This window comes from Marmota flaviventris, chromosome 2 (genome assembly GCF_047511675.1).
Source record: "Marmota flaviventris isolate mMarFla1 chromosome 2, mMarFla1.hap1, whole genome shotgun sequence".
NCBI lineage: Eukaryota > Metazoa > Chordata > Mammalia > Rodentia > Sciuridae > Marmota > Marmota flaviventris.
The window spans coordinates 93172918-93183255 of NC_092499.1; the positions used below are offsets into that span (position 1 = coordinate 93172918).

A 10338-nucleotide genomic window follows, 5' to 3' on the forward strand; every position below is an offset into this window, starting at 1 on the left:
TTTAAAATTTTTTAGTACTGTGGATTGAACCCAGAGGAGATTTACCACTGAGCCACATTCCCAGCATATTTTTTTTTTTTTAGACTAGGCCTTGCTAAGTTGCTAAAGCTGGCTTTCAACTTGCAATCCTCCTGTCTCAGCCTCTGAAGCTACTGGGATTACAGGCATGTGTCACCATACCCAGTGAGGCAGTTGTAGCTTCTAAAAGCTCTCAGGTGATTCTAATGTGTGGCTAGGGCAGAAAACCACTGAGCTAAGATAACACACTTTATTTTTAAAATCTTTTTATTTTAAAAATAATTCAAATTTAGGGCTGGGATATACCTTAGTGGTAGAGTACTTACCTAGCATGTGTGAAGCCCTGGTTTTAATTTCTAGCACACTACACACACACACACACACACACACACACACACACACATTCAAACTTACAAAAAAGTTGTACATGTGAATGATAAATTCCCATATATTTTCCATCTAGACTCAGCAATTATTAAGATTTTGCCACATTTTCTTGGTCTCTCTCCTCCACACCCATCCCATATGATTTTGTGCATGTATATAGGTAACTATTATTCATTTATTTTTGCTGAACCACTTTATATTAAATTGCAACACTGTAATTCTTATTCCTTATACTAGCAAGTATCTCCTAAGAACCAGGTATTCTCTTACCTAAGCACAGTACTAAATTATGAAATTCAGAAAATTGATCATTGACAATACTAGTAGCTAGCATATAGTCCATATTAAATAAGTATTTTTAATGGCAGAATTTTAGGCACTTGGTAAAGAATTTCAAGTACCATGACAAAAAAAGAGGGTCTAGTGCTTTCTGTTAGAATTCTAAATAATTGGTATCTAAAGTCTGTCTTGAGGACAGACAAGTGCTAGAGTTTAGAGAAAATATACCACAGTGAATCTCACCATTATCTCATCCACAAGACACTAATTAAAAAAAAAAACCTACAAGTAAAAAGCAGGAAAGATGGGTAGAGTAAAGGGAAGGGAACGAGGGGGAGGAGGGCAGGGAAGGGGAAATACTGGGGACTGAATTAGAACAATTTATATTCCATGTTTTTATAATTGTAATATATTCTATTGTCATATATAACTATGACAATTATAGTTAAATAATTAAAAGTATTTAATTATACCTTTAATTATTTAACTATAATAATTAATTAAATAATTAATTAAAAGTAATCAACAGAATAGGACAAAATTCTATGGAAAAGTTGAGTAAGTTGGAAATAGTGAAGGATGAATAGGTATGAAAATATTTTAGTCTAAATTTGGAAAATAACTTCTTTAAAATGAATATTTATATGATAATGGTTGCATAATGATATTAATCAGAAATTAACTGTATACTTACAGTGAGAAAATTTTATAGGATAGGAATTATACTGCAAAAATGCTATTTTTTTAAAGAAAAAAAAAAGAATTTTTTTAAATGACCAGGGGAATAACAACAGACTGTAGGCATACACATGTGTTCCACTATTTGTAGGTATTTACCTTAATACTTTCTCTGACATAATAATCTCAGCTCTCTAGTATTTTGTTTTCTAGAAAAAAAACTTCAGACCAATACCTCTCATAAACATAGATGCAAAATTCTCAATAAAATTCTGGCAAATCAAATTCAGAAACATATCAAAAAGATAGTACACCACGATCAAGTGGGATTCATCCCAGGGATGCAAGGTTGTTTCATCATACGGAAATCAATAAATGTAATTCATCACATCGATAGACTCAAAGATAAGAATCATATGATCTCTTCACATTCCCAGGATTCTGAGCTCTTCTGTCTCCTTGAGTCAATCGGCCTGAGAGCACCTTCCTCTCTATGGGAATACATGTGCTCTAAGCCTGGTGAGCACTGATGCATTGGAACACCCGTGACAAGACCTGGCAGTATGCTTGGTGCCCGAGGGCATCACTGAATTGGCACAGGCACTGCTCTGATTGGTAAGAAGCTCCAGCAATACTCAGCAGAATACTGCCGCACTATGCACGCAACAGCATCTCCTATCCAGCCACCTGCCACAGGACAGGATGGGAACCAGTCAGCTGACAAGAACCTGGAGAGAGTAAACTGCCACACAGTCACCATGGAGAATGTTGGTTAGCCCTGCGTCAGTTCCACCCACACCCTGAAATTCCTTGGCTGAAGCTCCCTTGCAGTTAAGCTCACTCGTGGCCACCAACCGTGAGACCCTGACCTGGATTCAGCACAGGCACCTTCTATCCTCACCCTACAGGTCTATGTTCCTGAACACAGGCAGACCTGAGATGACGGTGCAACACTATCCTGTTCCCCATGTTTTTTGCTTTTCTTTAGGAAAGAATTAAGTCCTTGTCATAGGCACTTTTAACTTGTTATAAGGTAATGAAGCAAACAAATGAAAATTACTGAGTTTAAAAAAAAATATGCTGACTTAAAAGATACTGGATGGGTAAATTTATCTAGTTTAGTCTAAATGTAAGACTAGACTCCCACTGCTACACACACTCTCACCCACACAGACATACACACCCACCCTCCTTGAGGACTCTCCAAGACCATCTCCTAACCCAGGCAAACACTCTAATATCTCAGGGGAGCTTGGGCCATCTGGACACAAAATGGACTTGGAGACCAGTGAAAGAGAGGACTAGGACTAGACGAGACTCATTTCAGTTTTGGAAAGAACAGCTTAGGTGTCAAGTCCAGATCCAGAAGGGAATGAGCATTTCAAAGCTAGGAATGCTCCAAGTCTAAGGCATGAAGAGAGGTAAGAATAGGTGCTGTGGAAACAAATCACACGCTCAAAAGGATAACTGCTGTGCCAAAGCTGCAGTACCGACCCAGGACAGGCAGGTCAATTGTGCTGTGCCACCTGAAACATGGCCAAAGGAAGAAGGGGCAGAAGCCTATCACATGACCCTTCTCCAGATGCTTTCATTGCCTCTGGAGGACCCAAGGGAAAGGAGCAGGTTTATGGCTCTACAAAACCCCTCCAGCAGGGTACTCTTGCCTGATCAAGGCAGCTGGAATAGAAAAGAAAAGGAGAAAGGGAAAGACAAGAGAAAAGCAAGGTAAGGGGAGAGGCATGGGTGATGGAGGAGGAAATGGGGCAGGGAGCAGGAAAGACACAGTGGCACTCTCCCTGATAACCAATGGTTCAGGCTGCCCATAAGGGCGGGTCAGAGGCCTTTGATAATTCAAAACACCGACCTAACTGTAGGTCTTGAGGGAATATCCTTGAAAGGCTGAAATCAGGGGACACCAAGTTCTGACGTGTGCCCTGGAGGAGGACGCTGCCCTCTGGCTTGGGTCCACTGGGCCTTTGAGAGGTGGTATCTTGATTTAGGTGCTGAGTCCCAGAGAGCTGGTGCCAAGGGTCTTGTCTCTGCCCACTCAGGGAAATGGCAAGTTCTCCCAGGTGCTGCATTAATGCAGATGGAAGCAAAGCTACTTTGGAACACAAATCAGAAGAATTTTGAGATATGCATTGAAATCTAAGAGAGTCCCAGTTAATGGTCTCCTCAGTGCCAGTTCAGACTGATTCATTAGAAGCCTGTGTTACTGTGTGAGCACCCACAGGGAAGAGCAGACCTCCCTCCTGCAATAAATGAGTGGATAATAACTGGTGAGTCACATTCACTTAAGTAGAAACCCTCTGAAAGCAAACTCTGGGTCCTCATGAGACACAAGCTCAGGTTTGTCAGTGGGCTTAATAAATTAAAACTGAAGACTATCCTGCCTTTTAAAACCTTAAGTCCAGAATGGGGATATTGGGGAGGGGAGGTTGCAAGGAAACCAGTAATAACATGCTTCCGAGCTTTATGAATGTGTTAATGAAAACACCCCCAACCAGGGATTGTAGAGGCTGGGAAGAGATGTGATGGGGTATACAGTGATGCATACTTTTGTGTCAATACTCAACAATGTGCTACAAATGTGATTCTTAACCCTGAACTGCATGTATTGGGGATTGTTTAAAAAACAACAACAACAAAAAACTTTGAATCAATAAATTAACAGTTTTTCACTTAAAAAAAAAGAATCATATGATCATCTCAATAGACGCAGAAAAAGCAATTGAGAAAATACAGCACCCCTTCATGTTCAAAACACTAGAAAAATCAGGAATAACAGGAACATATTTCAACATCGTAAAAGCTATCTCTGCTAAGCCCCAGGTCAACAACATTCTAAATGGAGAAAAATTGAAGGCATTCTCTATAGAAACTGGAACAAGACAGGGATGCCCTCTTTCACCACTTCTACTTAACATAGTTCTTGAAACACTGGAGCAATTAGACAGATGAAAGAAATTACAGGGATATGCACAGGAAAAGAAGAACTTAAATTAGCACTATTTGCTGATGATATGATTCTATACCTAGAAGACCCAAAAAAAGTTCCACTAGAAAACTTCTTGAATTAGTAAATGAATTCAGCAACATATCCAGATATAAAATCAACACCCACAAATCAAAGGCATTTCTGCATATCAGTAACAAATCCTCTGAAAGGGAAATGAGGGAAACTACTCCATTTACAGTAGCCTCAAAAAAACAAAAACAAAAACCAAAAAACCCAAAAAACAAACAACAACAACAACAAAAAACACTTCAGAATGAACTTAACAAAAGAGGTAAAAGATCTATACAATGAAAACTACAGAATGCTAAAGAACGAAATCAAAGAAGATGGAAAAATCTACCTTGCTCTTAGATAGGCAGAATTAATATTATCAAAATGACCATACTACCAAAAGCACTATACATATTTAATGCAATTCCAGTCAAAATCCCAATGGCATTGCTCATAGAAATAGAAAAAGCAATCATGAAATTCATCTGGAAAAATAAGAGACCCAGAATAGCTAAAGAAATCCTTAGCAGGAAGAGTGAAGCAGATGGCATCACTATACCAGACCTTAAGCTATACTACAGAGCAATAGTAACAAAAACAGCATGGTATTGGCACCAAAACAGACTGGTAGATCAATGGTACAGAATAGAGGACACAGAGACTAACCCACAAAATTACAATTATATTAGATAAAGGTGCCAAAACATACATTGGAGAAAAGATAGCCTCTTCAACAAATGGTGCTGGGAAAACTGGAAATCCTTACGCAACAAAATGAAATTAAACCCCTGTCTCTCACCATGCACAAAACTCAATTGAAAGTGGGATCAGGATTTAGGAATTAAACCAGAGACCTTGCGTCTAATAGAAGAAAAAGCAGGCCCTAATCTTCATCGTGTTGGATTAGGCCTCAACTTCCTTAATAAGACTCCTATAGCGCAAGAATTAAAAATCAAGAATCAGTAAATGGGATGTAAAAAGTTTCTTCTCAGCAAAAGAAACAATCTGTGAGGTTAATAGAGAGCCTACATCTAGGAGCAAATTTTTACCCCTCACACATCAGATAGAGCACTAATCTCTAGGGGATATTTTTAAGTTCTGTACTGAACATCAAAAACAACAATAAAACAACAACAACAAAAACCAACCAAACAAACAACAACAACAAAACAAATAACCCAATCAGTAAATGGGCCAAGGACCTGAATAGACACTTCTCAGAAGAGGATATACAGTCAACAAACATATGCAAAAATGTCCATCTCTAGCAATTAGAGAAATGCAAATCAAAGATTTAATCTCACTCCTGTCAGAATGGCAGCTATTATGAAGACAAACAACAATAAGTGTTGGCGAGGATGTGCGGAAAAAGGCACACTCATACACTGCTGGTGGAACTGCAAATTGGTGCAGCCAATATGGAAAGCAATATGGAGATTCCTTGGAAATCTGGGAATGGAACCACCATTTGACCCAGCTATCCCTCTCCTTGGTCTATACTCAAAGGACTTAAAAACAGCATACTACAGAGACACAGCCTCATCAATGTTTATAGCAGCACAATTCACAATAGCTAAACTGTGGAACCAACCTAGATGCCCTTTAGTAGACGAATGGATAAAAAAAATGTGGCATATATAACAGTTTTACTCAGCAATAAAAGACAATAAAATCATGGCATTTGTAGGTAAATGGATGGCATTGGAGAAGATAATGCTAAGTGAAGTTAGCCAATCCCAAAAAACAAATGTCAAATGTTTTCTCTGATATAAGGAGGCTGATTCATAGTGGGGTAGGGAGGGGGAGCATGGGAGGAATAGAGGAACTCTAGATAGGGCAGAGGGGTGGGAGGGAAATGGAAGGGGCAGGGGATTAGCAAGGATGGTGGAATGTGATAGACATCATTATCCAAAGTACATGTATGAAGACACAAATTGGTGTCAACATACTTTATATACAAACAGAGAAATGAAAAATTGTGCTGTATATGTATAATTAAGAATTGTAATGCATTCTGCTGTCAGAATTTTTTTTATTGATTAAAAAATCAATAAAAAAGACAAAAAAAGAAACAAAGTAGCTCAGTGGCAGAACACCTACTTAGCATGCCCAAGGCCCTTCCAATCCCCAGAACCACAAAAAATTAAATAAATAAAAATAATTTGTTCACTATTGAATTTTTTCTATACTCAGGATACTACAGGTATAAAATATGGTTTCATTTTTCCTCTTTTTTGAACTCAAAAATGAATGGAATCATGCTGTATGTTTTCCTTGTCTTTTATAAAATTTGAAATTATGTTGCATAGTAGCTCCCTACCTCTCATTCATGGTTTCACCTGCCATGGTTTTAGTTACCCATGGTCAACTGTGGTCTGAAAAAAATATATATACACACACACACACACACACATATATATATATGTGTGTGTGTGTGTGTGTGTGTGTGTGTGTATAGATAGATAGATAGAGAGATAGATAGATAGATTTTTTTTTTTTTTTTTTTAGTACTGGGGATTGAACTCAGGGGCATTCAACCACTGAACCACATCCCCAGGCCTAACAGGGTCTCAGTGGGTTGCTTAGCACTTCACTTTTGCTGAGGCTGATTTTGAACTCAAAATCCTCCTCTCTCAGGTGTGTGTGTCACTGTACCCGGCTACAAATTAAGAAGCTTTTAATTGATAACCTTGTTTGAAGTCTTAAACTTTTACTTTTTTTGGTGGTACTGGGGATCGAACTCAGGACTTTGCATATGCTAGGCAAGTGCACTACCACTGAGCTATATCCCTCCCGGTCTGAAAATATTAAGGGAAAATTACGGACAAAGTAATTATTTTTTTATTTTTATTTGTTGTGTTTAGACATACATGACAGTATAGTATATTATGACATATTATACATACATGGAGTACAACCCATTCCAATTAGGATCTCATTCTTGTGTTTGTATATAATGTGGAGTTACACAGTTGTGTATTCATTTATGAGCAAAGGAAAGTTATGTCTGATTGATTCTACTGTCTTTTGTATTCCCATGCCCCCTTTCTTCCTTTCATTTCCCTTTGTCTAATCCAATGAACACCTATTCTTCCCCTCCCTACCTCCCTTGTTGTGAGTTAGCATCACATATCAGAGAGAACATTGGCCTAATTTCATTCTTCTTTATGGCTGAGTAATATTCCATTGTGTGTATATGTCACATTTTCTTTATCCATTCATCTGTTGAAGGGCACCTCGATTGGTTCTATAGGTTGGCTATTATGAATTGAGCTGCTATAAACATTGATGTGACTACATATGCAATTCTTAAGTATAAAATTACAGTTTAGTGATGAAATCTTGTGTCCTCCTCTATCCAGAGTAGCATATCCACACTATATATACTACCCACTTTATACTAGTTGAGAGAAAAACTATTCATATAACTTTAATTACAGTATATTTTTATAATTATTCCATTTTATTATTGGTGTTGTTAATCAACTTGCCTAATTTATAAATTAAACTATATCACAGTCATGTATGTATAGAAAAAAACAATATATACAGTGTTCAGTACTATCTATGATTTCTGGTACCAATTGTGATGTTGGAAAGTATCTCCTTGTTGATAAGGGGGACTACTGTATTTCACTGTATGAAAATACAGCAATTTAAATATCTAATCTTCTGTGGATGGATGAATAGTTGTTTCCATTTTTTCCCTTTTGTTACATTTCCATAAACATTCTGGTATATGTGTACTGGTATATATGTGCATTAGTGCAAGAGTTTCTCTAGGTGTATATCTGATGAAGGCTGACTCATAGGGTGCATATATCTTTAAGTAATGCTGAATTGTTAAGGTGATGGTGTAGATTTACATTTTCATTGGCAGTGGAAATTTCTATGAATCTATGTCTTTGCCAATTCAGTTTTTACTAATAAGGTGGGTACATTATCTCTTCTTGGTTGTAGTCCACATTTCCCTAACTACCATTGTGTTTGCCCATTTTTCTATTGGGTTGTTAAGCTTTCTTTTTGATTCATAGTTTTATTTACATATTCTGGATACTAATTCTTTGCACACAGGTATCTTCCCCCATTTATTGCCTTTTATATTCATTAATTATGGTGACTTCATTATGTATCTTTATATAATTATGGTGACTTCTATTATGCATCATTTTTTCTGTCATGGTTAATACTTGTTGTGTCTTGTTTTAAAAATCCTCCTCTTTCTTGGGGCCAGAAAGATCTCCCCTGTTCTATTTTATATGTTTTAAAGTTTGCCTTTAATATTTGTTTAACAAATTAAAAAGTAATAACAAGTATATATTTGCATGTCCCTAACAACATAACTTCAAAATATATAAGGCAAAGGTTTACAGACAGTACAAGAAATTGATAAATCCACAGTAAAGGGGAGGATCTTTACATGGATTTCTCAGTAATTAACAGAAAGTCAGACAATAAAATTAACAAACTTGACCCAATTAGCATACATAAAACACTGTAACCAATATCCTAGAACATCCAACAACTTAGAACATTCTTTTTAAACATACACAAGACACTGATCATATAATTATAATGAAAATGTAAACAAATTTCAAAGGATTAATTCACATAAACCAAACCAGACACTGTAGCACACACAAATTATTCTAGCTACTTGGGAGGATGAGGCAGGATTGCAAATTTGAGGGCAACCTGGATAACTTAATGAGATCCTGCCTCAAAACAAAAAATAAAAAGCGCTGAAGATGTAGCTCAGTGGCAGAGCCTTGCTTATCATATATGAGGCCCTGGGTTTGATCCCTAGTACCAAAAAACAACAACAAAGCAATAACTCACCACGAACAGCCTATTTATATTTTTTCTTTTTATTTAATACATTTAAATCATAAATCAAAACAAGATAATTAGAAAATGTATTTGGAAATTTTAAAATATTTCAAATAATTTGTGAGTCAAAAAAATTCATAATGGAAATCTGAAAATATTTTGAACTGAGCATAAATAAGAAATGACATCTCATAAATGTGTGGCTCATAGTTTAAGAGGAAACTTATAACCTTACACGCATATATTAGAAAACTAAAGGATAAAAACCAACCAGCTAGGTTGGGGTTGTAGCTCACTTGCCTGGCACATGTGAGGCAATCCTCAGCACCACATAAAAATTAATGTATTGTGTCTATCTACAACTAAAAGAATTAAAACAAAACCATCTGTTTCAAGAAATTAGAAAAAGAGTAGCAATTTAAAATCAAGAAAAGTATATAATAATTATATAGAACTGAAATTGATACAGAAATGAAATATGTAAGGAGAATGTCAACAAAACCAGAAGTTCTTAGAAAAAGCTAATAAAATTGACAAACCTCTGATGAGATTAGGAAATAAAAAAAGAAGATAAAAATAATATAAAAAACGAACAAAAAAATCATGCCTACAGAGCTTGCAGACATTAAAAAAGATAAGAAGAGATTTTAGGATAACTTTCTATCAATGATTTTGAAATTTTTGTTAAAGGGATCCAACATCAGAAAACCAAAACTGACATAATGGGAGGGAGAACTAACTGTAAGAGGAAAAACACATATTTTCAGAAAACTGGAAATTTGAGCACTGGTGCTATTTGACTGTATTAAAGAAAAAATTTTAAAGTTGTGGTAATAGTATTGTGGCTTTTTTTTTTTAAAGTCTTCTTCATCTTTTGAGATACAAAGTGAAACACTTATAAATGAGATGATAAATGAGTTTTGCTTCAGAATAATACTGGATGCCGCAGAACTTGAGCCGTTGCCTGTAAGAAGCGCAATACTTGATCAACACTTAGTGTTTAAAACTTACCAGCGACTGCAACCTTCCGCCCGCTCCCGTACCTCAGCTGTCCGGTACTGAACTCCCGGTGGCGCTCACTTCAGGCCCGTCCCGCCCTTTGCTCTTGGGAACCAATCATCGAGCTCAGCTGGGGA

At 36.7% G+C, this 10338-nt stretch overlaps 1 long non-coding RNA gene across 1 annotated transcript in view; it reads right to left on the reverse strand.

Annotated features, from left to right (window-relative positions):
* The window catches only part of LOC139701352 (uncharacterized), a 32649-nt gene extending 22375 nt beyond the window's left edge, over positions 1-10274 (reverse strand). Inside the window, exon 1 of the long non-coding RNA XR_011706428.1 lies at positions 10214-10274. This is a non-coding gene — a long non-coding RNA (uncharacterized lncRNA). The remainder of the gene's footprint in view (positions 1-10213) is intronic.
* Positions 10275-10338: the final 64 nt, after the last annotated feature.